A 27513-nucleotide genomic window follows, 5' to 3' on the forward strand; every position below is an offset into this window, starting at 1 on the left:
GAAGTAATTGGTATATTTAAAAATAAACTATTCTTTTGCTGAAATAGCCAGGAAATCTTTTAAAATTAGTGAAATAAAAAATATACACCCTAATAATTTAACTTTATGTAGGCCTGTCACAAGAACATAGAATGGCCCGCCTCCAAACTAATGTTTTATTTTAGGCAACTAATGAACCAAATCTAAAAATTTAAAATAAAAGGAAAAAAACAGCATTAAAGGAACGAAATGATTTTTATATACACAATAAAAACTATGGTGCTTCGGAATAGGAAAATAAAAACAGATTTTTAAAAAAAATGCATGCGAAGGAACACTTAATTTCAAGTTAACTCCTTACGAGCTTTCATATACAATTTAAAGGTTGTATTGTCAAAGGTTACCAATCTCACGTGTATTCACACCATATTTGAATTATTTTTGCTTCCGGAAGCAATAATTCGTTTTGGATATCTCCAGCAGAATATTTAAAACATTCAGTACGCACAATTCAGTACGCTGTTGCCTTCTTCGCTGTTATACATCTACCCCGTTTCCCGTTAAAATATATGTTTGTTTAGTTGTGTCACATGGCTAACTACAATTAACTTTTCAAATTGAATTGTATTCAATGATTTGTGAACTGTATTAAATAATTTTAAATTTATAATTGCTATTTTGTTTATAGATTATATTCTTCGATTTTGCTAAGCCTAGTTCGAATTCTTCCTAATATTTTACCTGTGCTAAGCGTGATTTTGATACAAAAACTAATTTTATTTTTAGAATTAGATTATATTGCTATCTAAATTAATGAATTAAACTACATATTTGCATCATAAAACTACGAAACATTATGGGGGCACTTAACACCAAGTAGAGTCTGAAAATATTCTCCTGATTCCAGAAACGCGTAGTTTCATATATCTTTGAAAATACAAATTCGTTGACGTCATAACCACACATTACAAAATTATTAATGTTGATTTTTCGTGTGATAACCAAACACATGAAACCAAAAATAAATAATTCATAAAAACATGCAAAAAAAATAATTCATTAGAGCTGAAAGAAGAACATTCATATTAGAAAATATTTATCAAATCATATGAAAAACTCATTCTTTGAGACGAAGCGAGTGAACCGGGAACCGGTGGTCGGAGGGAGCTATAAATTAGATAGTTAATCCACCGTATCCTCTTCCCCATATGCAGCAAGATTAGTGTTGATCGGCTCAGAATTGCGGATTTGTATATAATGCATACATACTGTTACATACATATGAAAATCTTGCTTAATTCATATAAGTATAGTATGCATTAATATAAATCACCATTTACGCAATTTTGAAGTTATAACATTGAATATACTAAAAATATGCCAAAACTTATTTTGAAAACAGTTTTTTCAGTAATTCTTTTAGTCTTTTTAGAAACAAAATATTCTAATTTAAATAGTATTTACTAAAATCCACCATGTGTAAGTTTTGTTGTTTCTCCTTTTACAAATAAAAGCAATGTAAAAATTTCCTTTGATGTTTTAAGACATTACGTTTAAAAAGAGAATTTATCATCTTTGTTCGTGCACGCAGGCGTAAACCTTGTTTCCTGATTGTAGGGGTTTAAAGAAAAAAGGAAACAAGAAAGATATTTCCGAACATGAACAAACATCATTAATGTTCGGATTTTAAACCATCGAGCTGTATAACAATTGATCAAAGGATAGAGATCGTTGCCACATTTAGCCACGAAATAAAAGCTTCGATTTATAACAATGTTTTATTGCCGATGATCGTCTGCCATAATGTTTTCAGTTAGGAAAACTTTACCACAATCTCTTGTCGCGAAAACTTCTTTGGTCACGCTATGCTATTTACTCGAAATATTTCATGGGTAAACAAAAGAAACACTTAAAGGCATTTACGATATAGTCTAGGAATTTTCGGTTTAGTGTTTATTCTTATTTTATTCGCCGGTTTAATATCCGAGTTCTTTATAATAGAATTATAACTATTTTAGAAAGAAAACGGAGAAATAATATTGTTAAACGTTTAAAATATGCATACAGAGCAACGGTTGCTACTTAAAATACCGTAAAATAGATTCCAAAATTTTTTTAAGGATACTAATTTAGTCTGGTGGGTAGAGCCTTCGTCTACCATGGGCTCGGCTGGAGTTGATAATCCTTGCAAAAGGTGTCCAAATTGCTGTTCATATTCTATGTAATCTTCCTATAGAGTTCCGGGCAAGAAAAGTTCACACATGATTGGGTAGTTTGGGTCCATCTGTATACCTTCAGTATACCTTAGTCAGCCCATCAGTATACCTTTGCCGATCAGTATAATTTAGCCAAGGCTTTATTATTGTATGGGCCAATGGAGCTTAGGACCTGATCTCATTGCTTGTTGACGATTCAAATATCTGTTCTTAATAGATTTTTATTCTTTTTCTACAGATTCGTCAATATTTGATATTCATAATTCGACGGTCTTAAAGATTTCTTAGCTTGATTTATGAGTATGATAATTTACTGCTTCACTGAAACAAAAATTCTGGTAAAGTTACCGAACTGTATTTGAGTCCTCGTGTGTAGATATCTGGTCATATGATCAAAAGGCATTCATAGTCTTTTTTTTTCATGCATATAGTCTATTCTTTTATAATTAATTAAGTTTTTCAAAAGAAATTGGCATATTAAAATTATATGCCCTATGACCTAGTTGTACTATTGTTGAATGCTGAATATCAGGGAGAAGTGAGAAAAGTTATTCACATCGATCTTAAATAGCTTTTTTTTTTTTTTGGTGAGAAATTGAAATTTGAGAATATTTTCTGTTAAAAGACGCTGTTATCACAAACTTATATTTTTACTTTTCTCTAAAAATAATGAATTAATAAATATTTTCCAAGGTGGTGATGTGTATCATCAGTTTGAAGGGGAGCTGCATGCTTATGTAAGGAAAAGAAACAGAAATTAAGGAAAACACGACAATCAAGTATTTACCAATGACACAAATCGTCCTTTCAAAAGCTTTGAACATTAAAACGACTTGGATTGAAACGTTTAGGATTAATATATTCCTCATTCATGTTTCGTATTCTGTTGTCAAATAAATTGCGGGTATGAAATTATTAAAAGCATTTTCTTAGTATTAACCACATTGAAATTTAACGAATGCATGAGTAAAACGTAGCGCGACGGCCTCATCGCATGAACTTATTCATCCATTTGGGACTAGACCCTTTTTCAAAAGAACGGTCCTTTTTTCCGAACAGAAAAAGAAAGTGGCTGAGCGAGTGCTTCATTTCTATGAGTGATTTTTAAAAGTTAAGATAATTCTGTAAACCATAGCATATTAATAATATAAGAATTATTATTTTGTCTGAAATTGAAGCTTAGTGCTTTCAAAAATCTCAAGTGTAAAAAAAAAAAAAATTGAAAAATGCATAAAAGTAAAAGAAAAAATGTTCATACAGCGTAAATAAATATAGGAAAGTTGGCAAAACAGTTGGCGTACCACTTTTCAGAGTAAAATTTTTATCAATCTCAAATCACTGACATTTGAAATATTTCGATAATATAATACAGTCATGCAGTTACTTGTTCTTGTTGTACATGTATGTTCAAAATAAAATGTTAATGCAGAAAATTGTTTTTGCCAGGTCTAAAAGTAGTACGATTTCGTATACTGATTGCTTAATTACAAGCACATGCTCCCTAAATCGTATACCAATCTCAAAAATATTGAGTTTCTGATTAATTAATCGGTTGACTCTTGTAACATGAACTTTTGTAAATAAGCTGTGTTTCTTAAACATGAACAACAATTTAAAAATAAATAATAAGTTAAGAGTCAGTTGTGAATGGTTTGCTGCGTTCAAATTAGGAACTCAGAAAATTTATTTCCATTTGGTTTCAAATTTGTTACCATATTCGCCAACGAATAGAACGATGCTGAAACTTTATTTTTATTTATTTTTTTATAAATCATATCGGATTATTTCAACTGAAGTCCTTGCACAGACCTCGATTGGTTGAGCTCAAACTTTATCACATTGTGGTCTCAAACGGATTACATTTTGAATATATTGTTTTTATAGTTTTTCTAAGCAAGCAGCACCATCTCTTTACAAACCTCGTAACTAATTTCAAAAATTAGGGAAAAATACGAAGTTCTTAAAACAGAACACAGAAAACATTTTTATTTTCGTATTATACACACTAATAATTAAATTTGCTTCATTTTGAGATACTTTTTTATGATATTTTAAAAAAGTATTTTTAACATACTTGTTAACAATATCGACATCACAATTAGACTTTAAAGTAAGTTAAATCAGTCTTAAAGTAACCGATATAATAATTCCTAAAAAGTGAAAATGAAAAATAAAAATAAATTAATTTATCAAATGTTGTTTAACATGATAAAAGTGCTTGCAGAGGTTCACAACCTATTTTGAATCCCTCTGAAACATATTTCGATTTCAAAACATTTATGTTCTTAATTTATTCAGACTTTGATTATTTCTTAGCACGTTTTAAGAATAGAACAAAAAAAAGCATATAATTTTTAATATGCTAATTCTTTCATATTTTTTTTCAGTTAGAAAAAATTATTTATGGGAAATAAATTAACAAAACATCAATTATGAGGGAAGAAAAAAACGTTGTAACATACCGATATGTTCTTTTTGACTTTTTGTTCAACTGGATGCCTGTGATTGTTTTGTTCGTCGCTAATTGTTCGATATACAGGATAGCGCTTACGAAAGATAAAGATACACGCCACTTTCAACTTCCAATCTGTTTATTTAATTGTTTTCATGCGCAGTGTAATTGAGAGACCTGTTGACCCGCCAATACTACGATGCGATATAAATGGAAGCAAAATCAGATTTCTTCTTCTGCCTTACACGTATCTGACTTTCTATGACTTTGAAATTAATATTTAACAATGACCAAATTTCATGACTGATTTCTCTTAAAACAAATCTTTAATATCGGAAACAATTTTCGTACACACGAGGCTTGGTTTGGATGCCGGTTAAATGCGGAGATCGTGACAAAAGGATTTCATACAAGAAATTCAAAGTGTACTTCAAAAATAAATAAATAAATAAATAATGTAATTCCAAAAAAATTCAAGCTTTACTTAGCATATCGTTTGTACTTTTCTAACACGCTAGATTTCGTAGGGATAAATTTGTTTTAACTAAATTTACAATGGGGGAAGGAAAACTAGAAGATACAGTCAAAATTTTATGAAAATTAAAATGCTTCATTTAAACATCGTCTGAAGAAAATTCAGAAGTTTTATAAAACAAAAGATTGAATTGAAGATTTCAAGATCCAGAAAGCATTTTTAAGGATTTGCAAATAACTAACTTATTTAACTAGTAAATTCTGATTTAAAAAATTTAAAGCTATTCTTATATAAGCATTAAAAACTAATATTCTTTATAAGCATTTAAAGACTAATTTATAGCACAACAGAAAGCCAGAATATCACTTTAGGAACTCATCAGGATACTATATTTAATTTTAACGTGGCTCGTATGTTATATGAAGAACACAACAGTCGTGGCGTTGGCTATTAAATAATTACAAAAATAATATGTAATAAAATTGAGTCAATACTATCACAAATCAATGTCGTAATAAATAAAATTGGTTATAAACGTGAAATTTTTAAATTATAACATAAACAAAATTATTATTATTTTTTTTTTTTACAAAATAAGTTTAGATAAAATATTTGACTAATTTAAAATAATTTTGATTGTCAGTAATCAAATTTAAAAAGTTTATTCCCTTGATAAAAATTTACCGAGAAAATCAATTTTATTAAGTTTAGGTTTGTCACTAAATCGGTTTAATATTTTTTAAAAAAAAAGCATCAATCCAAAAATCTCTTTTATTTAAATACTTGAAAGCATTTTTAGGAAATTTTAAAAATCGCATCAAATTTCTGCTTCAATTTGCAATTATTAATAACAATTCTCAATATCTGTCATTTTATACAATCCTTCAAAAGGCTCTATCATTTAAAAATATTTGATCGAAATGATACATACCTGGAATGATTAGCTCCTGTTTAGATAATATCCATAGTGATTCCAACTATAAACTAGTTTAATACTCAGTGCCTATATGAATGACGCAGAAAGAACTGTAGTTTACTGAAAATAAACATTTGTATTAGCTCTATAAATTGATAAGACTTATTAAAGTTATTATAATTTACTTAGATAAAAGATTTACTTAGATAAAAAATTTCCTTAGATTTGTTATTATAATTTACTTAGATAAAAGATTTACTTAGATAAAAAATTTCCTTAGATTTGTTATTATAATTTACTTAGATAAAAATTTACTTAGATGAGTTATTATAATTTACTTAGTTATTATAATTTACTTAGAATCCAGATCTATACTGAACAATAATAGATAACGATAATTATTGTAGATTTTAGAATAGTAGAATATTATTTTTTTTAATTTTTTTTTGAGTAAACGTACACTTGAATGTAAGTGCGCAAGCCAGTTCTTAATTTAAAAGTTGTTGCCTCCAGGTTTCCATTTTTTATCACAGTTTTCTACTGTATATTGAATATTACTTACATACATTATGAATATTACATAAAACATTCGCCTTCTTTGAAATTGAATGTAGCTATTTTTTATTTATTCCAATTTTACATTTCGTATCATATTTAAAATTTTCAGAATATATAAAAGCGTCTATAAAAATATATAATAGAATAATAAAATAATCAATATTTAGTAAAAATTGAAATTTTCATTTCATTGAATGTTCCATCGTAACCTGATATATATGCTTCATTATATTCATACATACGGGTTTTAATAAGACGATGTTCAACATTTTATTTTTTCCATTTTTCAAATATAAAAAACATTTTTTGGAAACTAATACAAATGTGCATTAAAAATGTGTAGAAAATAAGGAAAATATATTTTTAAGGAGAAATTTTTTTTAAAATTGAATTGATCTATTTTGCTTTGGCTATATTAACGCAATATTAGAATGCACTCTAATTTGCGGATAAAATCGTATGAGCTGAAGACACGATTTTATATTTTCCTTATTCTGTTTTCTGGATTTTTCATTTTCTTTAATTTTTTAATATTTTTTTTTAAAAAAAACAATTATTTAACATTTTTTCTTCCTTAAAATGTTTTTTTTTGCATTTTTATCGTATTTAATAGGTTCGCAATATTTGCAGCTTAGGTGCAGAAAATTAAAATTATTTTTTTCTTACTTTTATATTATTCTCGCTCTTTTTTAATTCTTTGTTGTATCTTTATTGTGTATACACATATAATATTTATTACAGTCGATGCGAAAAAAAGTGAAATTTATCGTATTTTTGTGCATGCAAAACTGGGCACACGAAAGAAAAAAAAGTAAATTTTGTTTTATTGCACTCCTTCTCCCCAAATATAGTTATTTCAAGTGTATTTCTCATCAATACTGAATTTTTAAACAGGAAACAATTTTCAACACCCTATTAGAAGGTAGCACAAACGAAAATCATCAGGGACGGCGTAAAATAATGGAACATCAGAGGATAGGAAAGACGGCCTAAATGGTACGAGAGGGGGGCAAAATCGAAAAGGCCATTTAGTAACAGCCCTTTGCCCTTCTAGTGGGCATTAAATACAAATAGGGTTCCATTTTTCTCGCCCAAATGGTTTGCTGTTCCCCATGTTTCTGGTCTGGGGGTTGAGGACGTGTGGCCGTAATCTGCTACATTATGCTCCGATAAATTAAAAACAACTAAAAGCGGGGAAAAAGTCGGGAGAACTGTGAAACCTTTTCTTTTTCTGGTTTTGTTTCTTTTTTTAATTCGTTCTTTTTAGAGAGGTGGGATAGGACGACAGCTGTGTAAGATGGAATGGTATGATGAAATAATGCTGTATCCAATGCAGTACGCAGCAGCAGACATCTCCCCCTTCAGAGCCATTGGAGCTTATCTCCAAATTGATGAATGATCATTCCTCCCTAAATATGCAAATGATAGAAAAATTTGAGGAAAATCATCATTTCATTAGGTGTATTTTGGGTAGTTAGGAAATAGTTACAATGTCACGCAGCTCAATAAAGTATTTTTTTGTTCATTCATTTAGGTTTTGATGATAAAATAATACTTCAAACTTTATTACGTTGTAAGGTAATGGTAAATTTTAAAGCGCAAATAAAAAATAAAGAAAAATGTTTTAATTATTTATGATAATAATGCTACACTTATTAAGCTCACATTAGTGGTTCATATGAAAAAAGTAAAGTATGCTTCTAAAAATCAACATTTTCCCCTTGCATAGTAAGCGTTACGTAATTACAATTTTTACGCTATCGTATTTATGATAATGATGCTATCTATATGCACGAAGTTCACATGTAGTATTCATCTAGAAAATAAGTCTGCGTCTAAAACCCCATTTTTTTCCTCACGCAGTACAGATGACATTATTATTATTTTTTCATTATTGAATTTATATTAATAACTCTATACTCAAAAAGTTCAATTTGTGATTCATTAAAAAAAATTAATGACTGCTTCTTAAACTCCCTGTTTTCCTCTTGCATGTTACGTCATTATAATTTTTACGTTATTGTATCTATGATAATAATACCATATACTCGAAAATTTCACATTCCAGCCTCATCTAGAAAATTTAGCATCAGCAATTAAAACCTCATTTTTCATTGCACAATACACATTACTTTGTTATAATTTTTACCTTATTGTATTTATGATAATGATTAAATACTCACAAATTTCTCTTTTGCAATTCATCAAGGATTACTAAACTCTGCATCTAAAATCTCATTTTTTTTTCTTTACATTGTACACTTTATTATATTTTTCATGTAATTATATGTATGATAATATTTTTTACTCACAAAATTCGCAATTTATTCAAATATAAGGTTTCAATCTAAAGCCTCAATTTTTCCTTTCAATACACACGCTATTAAAATCTCTATTAATATGAAATACAGAATCTATCGTAACGAATGTAACTACTATATTTTTTAAATCTTTGCCGAAAATGAAGCTAAAAGGGCAAGCACACCAGAAAACATAAATTTTTAAAAAAAAATTCAAGGAAAAAACCAAAACAAAAACGTTATTGAAATTTTCTGAATAACAACTGAGGAAAACGAGACATAAAAATAAAAAAAAACCGTCTGGGTTACAAGAACTCAAAAATAAGGAAACCGAATAGAGTTAAAAAGTGATCGTTACAAACTCTCCCAAATTTCTTTGGGTAATCAAACTGGTTTTAATGTTCTCAGACCCACCTGCCTTATGAGTAATAAGTTGGATTGTAAAGGAAATTTAATTTTTTTCCTTAAATATTAATCCCTTATTCCAATGGGGACATTTTTTTTACTTAATTTTAAAAAATTATTGAAAAATTATATAATTAATATAGGTAATCATAGAACAATCTGTAATTAAAATTAGTAAGAAAGAAAGAATTTTCTTTATTTCTCTTCCTAAAGAGAGCAATGTTTTTTTGTAGTCTTAATATTAATGCTTATTTGTTAAGGGTGGATATTTATTACAAAGAAAATCTAAAAAAAATCTATTGAAAAATAAAATCTATTATTTTTATGTCAGCTATAATATTCGATCATTTTTTATAATTATATAAAGCAAAACAAGAACTCCTTGCTTAACTTAATGACGCAAATATACATACTATAATTATTTCAAATTTTATATAGATTTACAGTGCGAAAAAATACACCACCCGCAGTGACTTTTGATTAAATTATCAGATTTTCTCGAACTTGAACAATGGTTCGAAGAGGTGACTTCAAGTATGCTAGTCAGTTAATGCAGATGATATTTTAAGTTAGGAGATCATTCACGAAAAGGAAATTTTTCTGAATAAGCACATCTTTTTTTCAACGTATTAGGATTTCTGATTCCCAAAATAAAGGGGTTTCTCGTGATCTGGGAAATACTGTCTCAACAGTTTGAACAGGAGGGTGGTCGAAAGTTTGAACCATTTAATTGTAATTTTACATATTGATAATTTTATATTACTTTTTGGTACTAATGGTAGTTTACTAATCATAATTTTACATTACCTTTTGCGTATTTCGCCACACAGAAAATAATATTTTTAGCAAATATTTATTTTTTTCTTCTTATATTTATTAATAACTAGCCGCCTAAGGCGGCCAGCTGTCCGCCACGCTAAAGGTTTTAACAAATAAAGTTTTTTAAAACATAGCAGGAAATCTGAAGATTAGTGGACAATTAAAGTGTTACTGACCTGCAATTTTGTCTTCATATCCAGATGAACAGCGCCAAATATATCAAAGCGAAGCGTTCTATTTACGTATCGAATATGTTGCCACATTTTTAATACAAAAGTTAAACTTTTCTCCACTTTGATAAATGTAAACTAATGCGAACCTTACAATTAAATTATTAATTCCTTCGTATATTATTGGTTTAAGTTGTCGAAAATTAATATTTCAATTGTAAGGTTCGCATTAGCATACATTTATAAGAGTGGAGAAAAGTATATGCATTTTTTAATAGTTTTTTGAATATGGCTCTTTGAAGACGAAAAAGCATAGATTTTCTTACAAAATGACTGATAACTAAAAAAACTAATCCAAATTTTTGAAAAAGAAAAAAAATACTTCTTCATTATGTCAAAACACAATTATGTGCCGAGTTTCGTGCCTGGGCGAGGCTTCTGGGGCGATAAATTGTGATTACAGACACACACACAGCCGCGTTTATTATTATGTATAGATATCAGAAAGAAAAAAAATTGAATTGTAATGACAATTTTATTTGTCGAACAATTTTAACATCATATTAAAGAAGCAAGTTTAATGTTCAAAAATACAAATTTTGCACAAAATTGGTCGACTAGTTCTTGAAAAATGGATCTTTTGAAAAAGTCATATAGTGGGAAATATTGAAATATGTAAGTTTCAAACTTTTTATGGTATCCTACTTTTTATGACTAAGGTCTCCTCGCAACAGATCGAGGTATAAGAAAATTGGAATAAATGAAAGATAAATTTAATACTGAGAAATTAATTTTCAACTTTTAAGTTCTCCGTTATATCTTATCTATTAAAATGCTGCTGTTAAAACACAGTTATTTTAAAATAAGATAAAATTACATGTATTATAAAATATTGTTTATGCGTAATATGAGATTGACTAGTTATATCATAAATCTCATTAATGTTTTTCTTAAGTAGGAAATGTTTATACAGGTTCAAATGAGACTAATATATCGAAGAAACTCTAAACCTACATTGTAATATTATTTTAACTTTTGCATGTAGTTTAATGTTGCCGGTGTGAACGTTTTTCTTCTATCTGTATATGTGTAAAAATTACTGACTGTTTTAAAAAGTTAAAAACTTTGTTTTATATTAACTGCAACTAATAAGGTAAGTATATAGTGAATAGGATTCTGGAAATATATATTAAAGACGTTGATTACAAGTAACAATTTGTATTTTTTCATTAGTTGCAAGAATTTAGCAATTGTATATTGACTATTATAGACGATGAAAGAAAACATCAAAAATATTTATGTTTCAAAAAAACTTTTAAAATTAAGTTTAAAGCAGAATATTCCAAATTGTATGATATATTGTTGGTCGTTTAATAACAGAATACAATACTGTTATGCTTCAAGGCGTTACTTTTTTTTTCTTTTGTTGTTCTCTCAAAACACGAATTTTTACTTAGTTGCCCATCATCCTTAAAACATCATTTTTACTTGGTTAAAATTAATTAGAGAATAAAAATGTCTTTAAATATACGCATTAAACCTAAAATCTAACTTTTTTTTCATAAGATTTTATGAATTAAGCCATATTTGAAAAAAATTAGGCCAGAATTTTTAATTAATTTAATAACCACAAAATTTAAGAACATTTTTGTTAAAATTTTGCATTCAAAATTTGATCCATTTGAAAGAATATATAGTTTATTTTTTCAAGTTTACCTAAATAAAATAATACAACTTTAAAAAATTGGTCACACAAGGCATCTGTGGCTCAGGGAATACAGTGCTCACTTCCCATTGAGTTGAACCGAGTTTGAATGCCATCGATGGCTGGTCGATATGAATTCCGCACCCGACTAACCCCAACCTCAGTTCCGACGTAAAATATCTTCAGTCTCTCACCTTCAGGCTAACCGTGGAAGGTTTTCGTAGTTTTCCTCCCCATGCAACGCAAATGCAGGTTAGTTCCATCAAGAAGTCCCCCACGAAGGAGAGTTTCCCCGAATACTTGATACAGGAGCTCCCTTGTCCTCCGGATTGGGTTCAAATTTACAAGGCTATGGAACTGAACATTGGTAGTCGTAAACGCAAGAATTGGGTAATCTGTTCAGCGACAGTTATAAAATAAAATTAAATTATAAAATAAAATTAAATAATGCAGCTTGACAAAAAATTTGTCATAAAGTACATCGATGCAAAATTCATTTTGTAAATATCACATAATTACACTATAATCAAATTAGAAGACGTATTTTACAATTTTTTCCCTTTAATTATCGTAGTATTCATACTGTAATTTCAATTACAGTTAAGCACACAAAGTTGATGAGCAATTTTGCATAGTAAAGATTTATGACAGCATAAGTAAAAATTAATAATTTTCCTACTCTCTAGGATCAATATATAATTTTTTTAACCTTAAAAACATCTTAACATTTAAATATTTTCAGTGATATAAGTTAAATAGTAAATGGCCATTATACATTGACTTCAATATCTTATTATCGTGATTCAAAGATATGAGCAACTATGTTTCACTCTTTTCGAAACTTTAATCTGTCTCTAAAATCTACGTTTGAAATGCCTTTTCAAAAGCTAGAGTCTTATATATAGTTAAAACAATATTTAAATATTCCCCATTACCACGTTTATGGATTGCAAATACCCAATTTTAGAATTAATTTATTTTATCCCTTAATGCAGCTGACTATAGCGATTTATTGGAATATTATTCCAGTGAAAGACATTCCACAGGGGTATTTAATGGGATTACAGGAATAATGAGAATGCAATGAAGCAGTTGAACTATTAGATATTCGGTGTCCTGAACCGATGAGGGCGATTTATCTTCCCGCTCTTCCATTGGATATAGCTGAATTCGATTGCTTTTTGAACGGCGAATGCTTACACTGTTGACAGAAGCGTTTCTCAACGAGGGAAATTTCAACTATACCAGTCACAGGTAATTAACTATTGTTCGACTTTGTTAACATAATCAAACAATGGTTTACTTTCTAAAAATGTTTTGGTCTATTAAAATTTCTTTGCTAACCAGGCTAATGTGACTGCTAGACAGAGTATTCAAACTGGTATTGTATTTGGAGTAAATTTCTTATGCTTTATGTCATAATCTGTAGATTCTCTATTTAAATTGTGTCTATCCATTTAAAACCTACATATTCAATGACTAAGTATCTTATAAAAACTTAGCCAAAAATAGCTGAATAAATCTTTAATAGTATAATTTGTAAATAAGAAGCATTCCGTAACAGCCCAATGTGGCCCTAGTGTTTCATGCAAGTAAGGGCTCCACAATTTCGTGACCAACAGCATAATTGTAGCAATGTGGTCAGCACTGCACACAGACCGCCTTTACTTTCCAGACAATAGGTACCATCGATTTGAAACTGGGTGAGTTTTAATCCACCACTGAGGATGGAATCCCAGTTCTTCGCAATGAGTATAATTTATAAATATTAACTGAATGCCCATTTTCTTTTCAATGGGGTGAAACAAAAACATATACATTACTTTTTATAAATTCCTCTCAGCAATTAAATTCAACAATGAGGGCAAAGCTAAGAATGGTTGAAATTTCAATTCCCCTTCTTTTTGTTCAGAGTGAAAGAAATCTTATTACAAGACATACTTAATTTTTTTAAAAAAACTTCTTAATACATTATGTAAAAATAATTTTTTTCGTAATCGTGTTTCAATTTACCAGGCAAGAATACTTCTATATTTGCATTTAAATTTCATGATTATATCTGAAACATAATGACATTGGTAGTAAAGTTTGCCAGAGAAAGACATTAAATACGGATATTTAATGGATATTCATAATTTACAAATATTTTGATTCATAAATAGTTCTTTGCTTGCCTATTTAACGTGACTGGTAGACAGACGCTTTAGGCTGATTTAGCATTCGATGTGAATTCTTCATTTGATAATATTAAAGTCAATATCTAGTTTGAGAATTTGAAGCATAATGATGAACTAAATTACAAATAATAAGCAAAATGCCTTTAAAACTTATGATAGCAATGATAAAAGTATATTATTTATTCTAAATAATTTTTGTCTTAAGATTGTTTCAAAAATCACAGCTATATATTTAAATATAATGAAACAATGTAATTTAAAGTTAAACAGAGTGTTCCGTAAAGAATGATCTTATTATTTGTTTTTAGAATCCATAGCAAGAACTAAAGGAAAATAAACTATGTTTTATGCAACGCAAATTAATACTGAAGGAATTAAAAACAAAAATAAAACGGCATCTGAATTTAATGAAACGTTACAGAGGAAAGCGAGAGCGGATGCAACAAAGACCTGTTTGCATGCTGGGAAACAATTCGTAGTTTTGAAAGTTAACTGTTTAGAGACATCCTAGTTTTATCACGCAAATGAACTGGCTTTGAAATGCACGAATTCAAATTTCGATAATGATTTTTTATCCTTCACTTAATTAACTGAACATTGTTCATCAGAAGTGTTGATTTGATACGATATATTGTATTAAGCAAAACATTGTTTATTTATTATGGAACTAATATATAGGCAACTTCTTTTAAAACTGGTACCATATCACATATAAAAGGGTTTTTAGCTAACAGCTTTTAATAGCGAACTCTCTCTCTCAGTGGCGAGACACCTCATAGAGCGCCAAGGCCTACTCTGCCCATTTCAGTTTTCTTGACCTTGGTGAACAATTATTTATATTTTGATGCGCGATATGGTGTTATCTATATATATATTTCTCTTACACGACGACAAAAAAAAGCCTTATTACTACTCCCCGAATGGCAACGCTGGAAAATCGACCAATGATTGCCGCTAAAAATGTCATATGCCAAATCTAGATGAGATGGCTCAACATATAGCGCTTTTAAAAACTGAAACTGAAATAACCAGAGAGAGCATAAGCTAGGCAGAAGTGAGATCTCTATTTTAGTATTTTGTCGATAGATCTCTATTTTAGTATTTTGTCGAAAGCGCTTTTTTTCACGAATTTATATATTACGAATTTATTTGACGATTTTTGATTTACATCACGAATTTATTTGTTTTACTAGAATTTATTTGTTTATGCGGGTTTTTCCATTGCAATTCACTTATTTCAATTTTTAATAGACTTAACTATAGCCAAAATTTTAACCTTTTTAAAGAGATATCAGTTTTAGAAATTTTATCTTAAGATTTTATACTATAGCACATTTCTAATTGGTTTAACGAATTACATGTCATTTATTTGAATTCAAATTTATTTTAATGACTTAGTGCTTACTAAAAAGATGTAATTTTTTTTTTTAAAAAAAAGTTGTTATATGGATTTGAATGATTGTTTTGAATTCTTAGAATTTTGTGCATTTGCAATGTACCTAAGTTAGTAGCGAGTGAAGCGAGCTTGGTTTACGATGCAAACCATATAAGAGTGAGTAGCAATTTTCGGGGGTTGGCGAGCATTAGCAAGCAGGGGGTGCAGCCCACTAGTAATATATAAAATCAGAGTCAGTAAACCTTTTTAAAAACTGTTGAATTGGTAACAATTTGATATTTGCTAAAATTATAACGTCAGAAATTCTATTTCTAATTTACCTATCAAGACATCTTAATAACGATTTTTAAATGGCATGTTTCCGCCATTCTTAATAAATTTTGAATATAAATTTGGCTTTTTAAGTTGACTTTTATGTTTTATTTTTGGTACCTTTAATTGCTAATCCTCATTAAAAAAACTGATTAAATAGAGTTTTACTTCCAATTTGTCTCTTTTTGACAAACTATAGCTTTTGAAAAATACCACATTAATGACTGCTAAAATCGAATATGGAATGTCATTGAACTTTAAAGTTACATTGTTTAAAATATTTATTACTACTGAACAAGCTTTGAGAGTTTAAAATATCCTTAAATGTACATCATTTGTCTAATAATAATAAAATCATTCACTTCACTGCAATATAGCATTAGAATTATTTGCCAAGACTTAATCACTCACCAAATAAAAATAAATGACAATAAGTACAGGCTAAAAAGAAGAATGCACAGAGCATTATGCATGCAATCTGCATAAACTTCAAAAACATTCGTTTGAAAGTTGTGGAGATAACGACGACTCTTAAACAAACACTTTATTTAAATGAACACACTTACACTTCAACAATTTGAAAGAACAAATCCTTGGAATCTTTTGGGTGAATTAGGTAAATTACAAATGCCAAAGTGATTGCGTGCTTTACTGTTATCTTCCAAGATGAAGTGCAATTGAGACATAATAGGCTGTTGACTGAATCCCTCGATCCAACTTCGCGGAAATTAAGATAGATTTCTAACCGTGGTTGGAATTGAACCCTAAGGAATCACTGACCACATTGTTAGTGATTCCTAAGATCCCTTGAATGGTTTAATGTCACGCCGTATTAATGTCTTCATCGCACAATGTAAAGAGATTACACTTTTCGAAGATAACATGTTATGTAATGACATTTCTTATGCTCGTTGCATGTAGTCAAAGGTATTAAGCACATGCATTTTGGATAAAAATCAAAGGGATTTTTATTTAAGAAAAATAAAATCATGCATTATTGATTGAGCTAATTCTTATTTCTCTGGGAGGTACGTTTGTTTTTGACTAATGGATATCCGATTGTCAATTTGTTCACACAATGTAATGACATTAGTTTGATCTTTACACTTTTCGGAGATAACATGTTATGTAATAGCATTTTTTATGAGCCTATAGTTATATGCATGAGGCACATGGGTTATAGATGAAAATGAAGGAAATTTTTATTTAGGAAAAATAAAATCACATATGATTTTGATTGAGCTTAGTCTTATTTCAAGGGGGGATATGTTTGTATTCGATGAATGATGGATACCTGATTGCAAATTAGTCTTCTTGTTATGATGGCATTTCTTAATTTAACTTACTCGTTTCGAAGATAACATGTTATGTAATGGCATTTATTATCCTCGGTTCAGATAGTCATAGGTATTAAGCACATGGGTTTTGGATAAAATTTAAAGGAATTTTTCATTTACGAAAAATAAAACAGAGCATTATTGATTGAGCTGATTCTTATTACAAGGGAGATAAGCTTCTATTCAACTAATGGCTACCCAACTGTAAATTTGTTTACATAATGTAATGGCATTTCTTAGCCTAAGATTGCACTTTTCAAAGATAACACGTTATGTAATGACATATGAATATATATGCATAGGTATAAAGTATGCAATTTTTAGATTAAAATGAAGGGAATTTTTTTTAAGGAAAACTAAAATTTCATGATATAGATTGAGCTGATTCTTATTTCGCGGAAAAACACGTTTGTATTAGAATAATGGTTACCCCAATTTCAAATTTGTCCACAATATAATGATATTTCTTAATTTGAGATTACACCTTTCGAATATAACATGTTATGCAATGATATTTCTTAAATTCGGCGTATATGGTCTAAGGTATTAAGCACGTGGATTATTATATAAAACTGAAGAGAATTTTCACTTAAGAAAAATAAAATCGAAAAATTATTGATTCAGCTGATTCCTATTTCACTGAGAGATATGTTTGTATTCGTCAAATAGATACCCGTTTGCTTACCTGTCCACATTATATAATTGTACCTTTTAGTTTGAGATAACATGTCATTTTGAAGATAACATGTTATGTAATGGCATTTCGTATGCATAGTATTTATGGTCATAGGTAGTAAGCACATGAGTTTTAGATAAAAATAAAGGGAATATTTATCTAGGAGAAATAAAATCACGCATTATTGATTCAGCTAATTATTCTTATTTCAGGGGAGATACGTTTTTATCTAACTTAAGGATGCTAGATTGCTAATTTGCTCACATTATCTAATGACATTTCTTAGTTTGGTACATATGATCATAGATTTAAAGCTATAAGGAGTTTTTTTATAGAACAAGGGAATTTTATTCAAAAAGTTAAATTTTATATATTATTAAGTTTAATTCGTCATGCTTCTTGGAAAGAAGAATATATGTGTTTGACTTCTTGTTACTTAATTGTTATTTTTTTCATAATACGTAGAGTTTTTTTCTTCTTAAATTTAATAATTTTTTTCTTTATATGTCTCAAGCACGTGATTTTTAGATTAAAAAAATGAATTTTTATCTAGTAAAAATGAAATTACATATAATCAGTCAAGCTAAAATGTCTAAATGTCTTATTTAACGTAATTGTAAAAATATGTTTGTATTCAGCTACATTCTACTCATTTGTCATCTATGTAACATCATTTCTCATTTTGGTACTAATGATCGCAAGTCTTAGGCACATGGGTTTTGGCTATTTAAAAGGAAAAAAAAATATCTAATAAAAAAAATCTCCTTTATTATTAAGATTGATTCATAATTTTGAAAACGTAACTTCTGGCAAACCGTTACCATATGGACGGAAAATTACAAAATTCATGGTTTAAATACCGTGAATTTTGGCTTTCAATATCGAAATTTTGACTTTTTACTCGAAATGTCATCTTGTTGAGGTACAGAAATTTTATCAGATTTTTTTCCCTATGTATTGCCAAAAATTCTAAAACTGAAACTATAAGAATGTAACAATTTCAATAATAACATCAAATTAAGAATATCTTATAAAGGTGCGTATTTCTTAAAGAAATAAAATTGAGGAATTTATGTTATTTTTCTTCCGATGTAACCTGTGACATAAACGACTTCGAATTACACAATCGTTATCAAAAATGAAAGTAGTAAAATTAATTGAAACAATATTTTAATTAATCCAAAGTATAAAAAAAGTAAGATTTTATAAAAGTTAACATTTTTAATAACTCAATTTATAAATATTTTTAACGTTTATTTAATCCGATATAAAAGATGTGATTGCGAGTTACTAAAGTAATATCAACATTTATGCAGATCAATAAATTTATTTGAGTCATGCTTCTTTAACAACATAATGTTTATTACACTGTTAGAAATCTCTCGGAAAAAATGGTTAAATAACAATTCATTGAATGGTTATTTTGCCATATTTAATCAAAACAGCCAAATAACCATAAATAAAATGGTAATCAAACTGTTAAGTTTGAGAAGAACTGCTTACTAACTGCTTTCACTTAATTCGGTTAAACGACCAGAATTTAATCGCACCAACTAGAATCACATGATGAAGCTACTTAGTTCTTTGCAACTGTGTACATATCACAGCCGAGTGGGCTTATCTGTCTATTTCATGACCGACAGAACTGGAGTTCGAGTCCTAGTGTTGACACCACAATATTTCCTCCGTTCCTTTCCAGTGTCCGGCACTCTCCAATGCCCATTACCTTACGAAAAGCAGAGCTTCTATGTCTAGTTAAATAATTAATTTTTTTAAGTTTTGGAAAAATGCTAGTTGTAAATGGTTAAAAAACCGTATAATTTTGTATCTATGGTTTAATAACCATACTTTTTGTAAATGGTTTCAAAACCATGAAGGAAAAAAAATGTTCTTTACCGTAAACTTTACGGTTAAATGGATGGACAGACAGCTGCCTGTTATTTTACCATAATTTTAGAAAGAAAATTTTAACAGTGTAGATTAAAACATGTGTTCATTAGATTAAAACTTGCTCAGTATGTACCGCTATTTTTGAACATTGTTGTCGGAATGTCTAAGTATATGACGATATAGATAATGGAAGTGCCAAATATAAAAATCTAAACAAAATTGTTTATTTATATTTTAAATAGTATATTAAGAGAAGAGATTAATGAGTTCACATAATATCTCATTATTATCTTATGTCTTATTATTATTATATCCTATTATGTGTGGAGATTAGGCTTTATCATAAAATAAAAACAATATTTCTTTCTTCTTCAAAGACTGCAAACAAAATACAGTAGGAACTCTATTTTGAGAAAATGCAATATATAAGTGAGAGGGTGAATAAACGTAAACGTACATAAGAAGAAATTGAGTTGTATTTTAAATCGATTAACAGCAAATATTTCTTCGTGACATTATATTTTATTATGTGCCGAGATTAAGCTCGATCAAAAAATAGTAAAAATATTTCTTTCTTCCGCAATCACTGGAGAAGAAAAGGAAAAAAAGGAAATTCAGTTTAAACTCTATTTTTTTAAAAAATAAAATGGAATAAATAAATGTAAAAATATTAAATAAATAAATACAAAGATGTAGAATGAGAAGTTAATTATCCTGATATTTTTAAATGAATAAAATATTGCTCTGTCACTTAGAAAGTCCAATGTGAATTAGAAAAAAAAAAAGAAACATCTAAACAACTCCAAACCTAATTTAAAATCACGCATGTATTTTTATCGAGATAATTTAGTTATACAAGAAAGTAAATTAATCCCTAAATTGCAGGTGAATAATATATCTTTATTTTATTATATTTAATTACATTCATAATATTATGTTGTACGTCATCTCATAACTAATGAAAGCTGACAGCTATAAAAAATTAACCATAACTTTGAATTTAATTGCATCATGTACTTTATTTTAGCAAATTAAGAATGTAATTGCAAGGCATGATTTTTTTTAAAAATACGTAAAAAAATACCTACACAAAACATGAATTTTAACTTGGAAATTTATTAAATAGAAAGGCTTAAAAATAAATAAACACGTAGTTTTATTATGTTACAAGTATATTTAACATTGTTTTATATTCTTTTTTCACGGAGAAAATAATTCTGGTAAAATTACCGTATTGTATAGTAATGACATTTCGCATAAAGAAACCATAATTCTGGTTAGTAAAATCAAAATATACGGTATTTAAACTATTTATTTGGTAATTTCTCCGTTCATTTAGTAACGGTTCGCCGAAACTTCTGGTTATGAAAAATTATAGTTCTTCTTATTACACTTTTAGCAAAAATTATAAAAAATGAAATAAATATAACTTCATAGCTTTTATGCCATAATTTAAAACCCATTAACACCTGAATTTTTTTTATTTGCCTTTAAAAAAGTTTCCTAATAAAAAAATTGGGAATTTTTTTTTACTGAATGAATATTTTCTTCTGTTAGCTACTACTTGATTTTTTTAAAAATAATAAAAATCATTTGCTTGATGTGAAAACAATCCTGCTTCAGAATTGACGAGTTCTCGCAATTAGAACTTGTTACACTATTCAACATGGGTTAAGTTATCATGATAGGACAACCAGATTTTATAAAATTTACCAATTTTTATCACATATTGTAAAACCATATTTGATTGTTAATTTAAAAAAAACATTACCGATGTATTTCGGTAATAATGACCGAGCTTTTTGGTTTTTCCATAGAGCTGGAGACACGGTATAATTTACCATTTTCTGGTACGTCAGACAATATTTTTTCTCAATGTACAAAACATACTATTTTCCCATGTTATATTCAAAAATTCAAAAGGCTTTTATTATAATTATTTGGAACCCAACAAAATGATTAAATTCATTGCAAAAAATAGATGTTAAATTTTAGAATACGAAATGATAATTTATAAAGATTAGACTCCGCATAAAACTCAAATATGACAAGAAATTCCATTATTGCTGCAATTTTCTCTACAATCATTGTAAAATGATGCAAGTCATTTAATGTTCCATTAAATAATTTGTAATCATTTTTGGCCATGATTAAATTCCTCGCCAAAAATTAGATGGTAAATTTTAGAATACGAAATGATAATTTATAAAGATTAGACTCAGCATAAAACTCAAATATGACAAGAAATTTCATTATTGCTACAATTTTCCCTTCAATCACTGTAAAATGATACAAATCATTTAATATTAAAGTGAGGGGAAATATTTTTCTATTGTGACCACATGCTGTTTTAACACTAAAACTTATAAGACCTTAAAACTATTTTACGCTTTAAAATTCTATTTTATCTTGTATTCAAATCACACAAAACTTTAGTTAGAAAACCTTTGTTCCACCCATACAGATCCCCTTGAAGTATTCTAAAATGGTTCCGGGGGGTTCACGCGCACGGAACAAAGGGCATCAAAACTCGATGGTGCAGAGCACAGATTGAGCGTGTAACACGATTACTCAACCACTGCCTGACGTCATTACTTTGTGGGGGCGGAGAACTGGATTCAAAGTGAGGGGTTCCTCACCCCCGCTCATTTCCCACGCTTCAACGGACTCGTCCGTTTCCAGTTTCACCAATTTCGGCATCTGCCACCCTTCACTGACACCCCTGGCCATAAAAGGGGATCGAAGCTTGACAAAAAAATCCGTTCCCAAAGTCGTACGTGGGTGCAAAAAAGTCTTCGAGTGAAAGACCACACTGAATAGATTGTTAAGTTAAGTGCTGTTCCACGCCTTTTTCGCTGAGGATTTTCATAATTCTGAAAAGTTGAAGTCTAGACACGTGCTCATTTCTCAGCTTACTGTGCTTTTTCTGTCAACATTCATAGTAACTTCAATAGTTTATTCTTTTGTATCCTCTGGATGTTTTTCCAAAGTAGGCTAAGCGTTAGAATGAAAAGATACCCGATGATTTTAATTATGTTTAGACATTACTTTTTCATCTTATATAAGATTTACCCAACAAATTAGAAATAGCAGATTAGATCTAAAAGTTTTAACTTAAATAAAGTTTGAACTTAAAATAATAAAATAATTCTCACATTAGAGTTATTTTACATTAATTTTTAAAATGAATGCATGATACAACTAAGAACTGATGTTTGCTGCAGAGAAAATTAATTTTTAAAATGAATGCATGATACAACTAAGAACTGATGTTTGCTGTAGAAAAAATTAATTTTTAAAATGATTGCATGATACAACTAAGAACTGATGTTTGCTGTAGAAAAAATTAATTTTTAAAATGATTGCATGATACAACTAAGAACTGATGTTTGCTGTAGAAAAAAAATATTTAGATTTTTTAATTTTCTTAGTTAGTATTTAAAATGGTAAGCAACCAAAAAGTTATGGATTTTTTCACCCATCCTTTATCCTGTAAAATGCTTCCCCCTGAAATAAGAGTTCAGTAAACAGTTAGAATATAAGTGTTTAAATCTAATAAGCAAAATATTAATGATCAAAAAAATCCGTCCTTTTTAATGTTTAAAAAGTAACTTTATGAAATATACAAACTATATAAACTAGTGAAATAAAAACTATGTTACTTAAATTCAGAAAATTTCAAAACAGAAGTCTCAAAAGTCTGAAACTGAAATCACTGCAGTTCAAAAGCCTTAAAACTTTTAGCTTGAAAAAATATATTATAAAGGCATAAAAGTAAAAAAAAAAATATTAGCAGACATACAGAATCTATGCAACAATAATAAAATTCTTAAAAGAGTAAAAGAATTATCATTTTTATGATTTAATAAAATTTTAACTTAAAACGGTATATAAATTAATCAAAAAGTAATTTTGCATGAATTTCTAAAATGAATACATGAAGAGTAAACAAGAGCAAAGAAAAAGAAAAGATAATTTTATTTTATAACCATCGTTGAACAGCCGACCCAAATTTTTAATTTGTGACTGCTAATGTTCAACTCCGTAGCTTTGTAATTCTGAACTCAATCCAGAAGACAAGGGAACTCCTGGATCAAGTATTGGGAGAAATTTGCCTTCGTGGAGGGCTTTTCGAAGGAACTAGCCAGTATTTGCTTTACATGGAGTGGGAAACCACGAAAACCTTCCATGGTTGCAATGGAACTCTAACCCATGATCCGTCTACCACAGAGGATAATTCACGTTAGCACTGCGGTTGATGTGGAATACGTATCGACAATCCACAGCTGGGATTCGAACCCGGTTCACCTCATTGGTGGAAAAATATTGTCAAATTAGAGATTTTTATATATAGGTATAGTATATATAGGTATAGGTATTAAGTAAGTTTCGAAATCCCAGATAATTCTTGGCGCAAGATTATATATATAGTTTAAAATCATCGCATTGCTTAAAGGGTAAGGCACTTGAGCAACGGCCTTTTTATTTCTACTAAACTGAATTTGAAGCCGTAAGCAATTATTAGACTATTCATTATAATAGAAAACGGTAAAAAAAAAATTTTATTTGTAAAAAAAAAAAATTTATATATGAAATCGTTATTTTATACCAGTATTATTTAAAGAGTAATAACACGTTGGAATAAAATTATTTTAATTACACATTATTTAATGCTAGTTTCGTTGAACATTTCAATAAAATGTAACAAAGGAATTTCCTTCGTTAAGCTTCTTCTTCTTTTTTTTTTTTTTTTTTTTTAAAAAAAGAAAGAAAGTAGTGAGTGATATTTTAAGAAAACTTAGTTAAAGAAAAATGCTTTTTGATAGTGCATCAGTCATGAAAACATTACCTTTCCAGGGTCCAGGTTATTATTCTAATTATTTCAAAAGATAATAGTTTAAAAATAGATTCTCCTTATTTATCACACAGGAAAATTCATTAATTTACCAATAAATCAAGCCTTATCTGATTTAAAAACAATTTTTCTGAAGATTTTTATACCTAACTTTGTGTAGCAGATTAAAGGAAGATTAATTGATTTGAGGTCAATGGCTGACTTTTGAGAACATTTATCAAGGAAACCAATTGATCTTAAGATGGGATGTTTTTGTTTCGATTTCGAAATAATGTCTAATTAAGGTAAAAGTGTAACGTTTTAAGTTCAAATAAGCAAAAATTTGTCTTGATCTCTTATTTTAGTAAAAAACAAAAACAAAAAAATTCCTCAAAATTGAAAACAAAATAAATAAATAAAAAATAAAAAAAAAATAAAAAAATAAAAATTTAAAAAAAAAAATTATAAAAATAAGAAGAATGGAAAACATCTTTGGATAAGTAGTTGGTAGCGAAAAAAAAAGCTTGCTTTTTTTTCTGTCTTCAATTCATTACAAATTAAAGGGAAGTCAATATTGCTTTCGTCGTTCCAATAAATAAATATGAAATCAGAACGTACAGAACTGTAATAGTTATAGAATATTCTTCTTCGTTATACAATAGTATATATTTCTGTATCCATATAATTCGGAAAACAACAATAAAAAATTATCCAAATTACTTGAAATAGTGCCATTTGTGCTGATTTTTAAGTAATTTTTATCATTTTCTTGGTAAGTATTTTTTAGTTTTGAGTGAATAATTTGAACTAGAATTCAGCTATTCTGTTTTTAGCTACATATTCAAATTCATATCAAGATTTTACAATTATAAAATTTTGCTGTGTAGTATGTTATCTAAAAGTAATGAAGGGATAAGCTATATATCTATTATTTGAGAATAAAGTTTTCAAACAAAGAACATATCATTCTGGAATTCTCCGGAATTATAAATCAGGTAAGTGTTATGATTTTTATAATAAAAAATTTGCTTGTAAATATTTTTTTTTTCTCATTTGATGATAGTTCTCTACAGAGTGCTTTTTTACGTCTGATTAAGAACTATAAGAATAAAAAGAGAAACAATATGGAAGTTTTTTTATTTCAATATGAGGAATTTTTAAAATCGTTTCCTTCTTTCCATATTTTGCGTTTTTCAGTTTATAATTTTTTGATAAAAATTGTAGGTAAAATAATTGCTTTGAAAACTTAAATGGTATAACATTATGTGCTAATGTATACTTCTTGCATATTCTAATGTTTGAAGTAATATGATTCAAAAAAGTATGGAATATAAATTCGGTACTTACGTAATAACACCACCGCAACTACAGATTTGGCGGTTTTTAAGTGGCACCAATCTACACCAAAATTTTTGAGACAAATCATAAAATAAAACACTTTATTTAAAATCAAAGTAGTTTATCGGATTTCGGTGGACAATGGACAAAATATTTCGCTCCTGAAGAGATAAAATTGCATCTTGTTCTATTTTTGGCAAATCTCAAATACGTATTTTCGTAGCACTAAAAAATGGTAACAAAAATCGAAGAACAAATCATTTTGGAATTCTTCTGATTTACAAAGCAGGTAAGTTTTAATTTTTATAAAATAAAGAATTTTACTTTTAAGTAATTTTTTTCTTATTTGATGATAGTTTTCTATAGAATGGTTTTCTGCGTACGATTATGAATAAAAAAAGAAAAAACATGAAAGTTGCTTATTTTAATGTAAGGAATTTTTAGAATTGGTCTTTTCTTTTTTGCTTTGAATCGTAAGCATTCTCTATTTTACGGTTCTCAGCTTCTGAATAATGATTTTTATTAAAACTTCAAATTTTTTGATAAAAATTGTTGTCAAAGAACTTTTTTCACAAAATTAAATTACATAAAATTATGAAGTTTATGTATACTCTTTGCTTATTTTAAAGTTTGAAGTAATATGATTCTTAAAACTATGGAATGTAAAGTTTAAATAGGCCTTTCAGGTTATATCATTAAATTTAGTAAAACTATTTCTCAGGCATTATGTTTAACTCTAATAAGAAGATACATATTTTTTTCTGTTTATTTACAAATATTTTTCAGATGTGTTTTGGATGTTTCATATTTAAAAAAAAGAGATACCATCTTGTTTTTGGTTGCATAAGAAAGGATATCAAACATTTTTCTTTTTTAAATTTAATAAGCCACGATAAAGAAGGAACGTACAAACTTTCTAGCTATGGTCAGCACAATAGAACCTCTCTCTACCTTAACAACTGGCGCAACAAACAGCGACTGAAGAAAAACAGTCCATTCAGTCATGCTGAACTTCTGCATTTGCCTTCTGAAGACGTTGAGCCCCACTCCTTAAAATCTTGTCTGAATCCTTCAGAGGGAATCCCCCGAGTCCATTTCCACTTCGACTTTTCTGCTCCGGTCACAAAGAAAGATCTTATTCCAGCTGAACTTAGGCAGCTAGCTTTGGAAATTTTAGGCGAGATTCCCAGTGACGCCGTAAAAATTTACACAGATGGTAGTGGACTCGGAAACCTAGCGGGTAGCGGCGTCTTCATTGAAAAATCTGAGCTAAATTACTCCATCTGTCTCCGTAATCCTGATTTCACTTCAGTCTTTCGAAGTGAATTAATCGCAATTGAACAGGGCATCGATGCTATAATCAACGAGAGTGACTTTGGAGATCTTTGGATCCTGTCGGACAGTCGCAGCTCCCTTCAACACCTACACAACTGGACTAAAGTTGGAGACAAAACAAGCATCTCCATCCTTCTTAAACTTCAACTTATTTCAAAGCACCACGACGTTCATCTTCAGTGGATACCATCCCACGTTGACATCCTTGGAAATGAGCAAGCGG

The sequence above is a fragment of the Parasteatoda tepidariorum genome, chromosome 8, assembly GCF_982258835.1.
Source record: "Parasteatoda tepidariorum strain Cologne lab strain chromosome 8, Ptep-v5.0, whole genome shotgun sequence".
Taxonomy (NCBI): domain Eukaryota; kingdom Metazoa; phylum Arthropoda; class Arachnida; order Araneae; family Theridiidae; genus Parasteatoda; species Parasteatoda tepidariorum.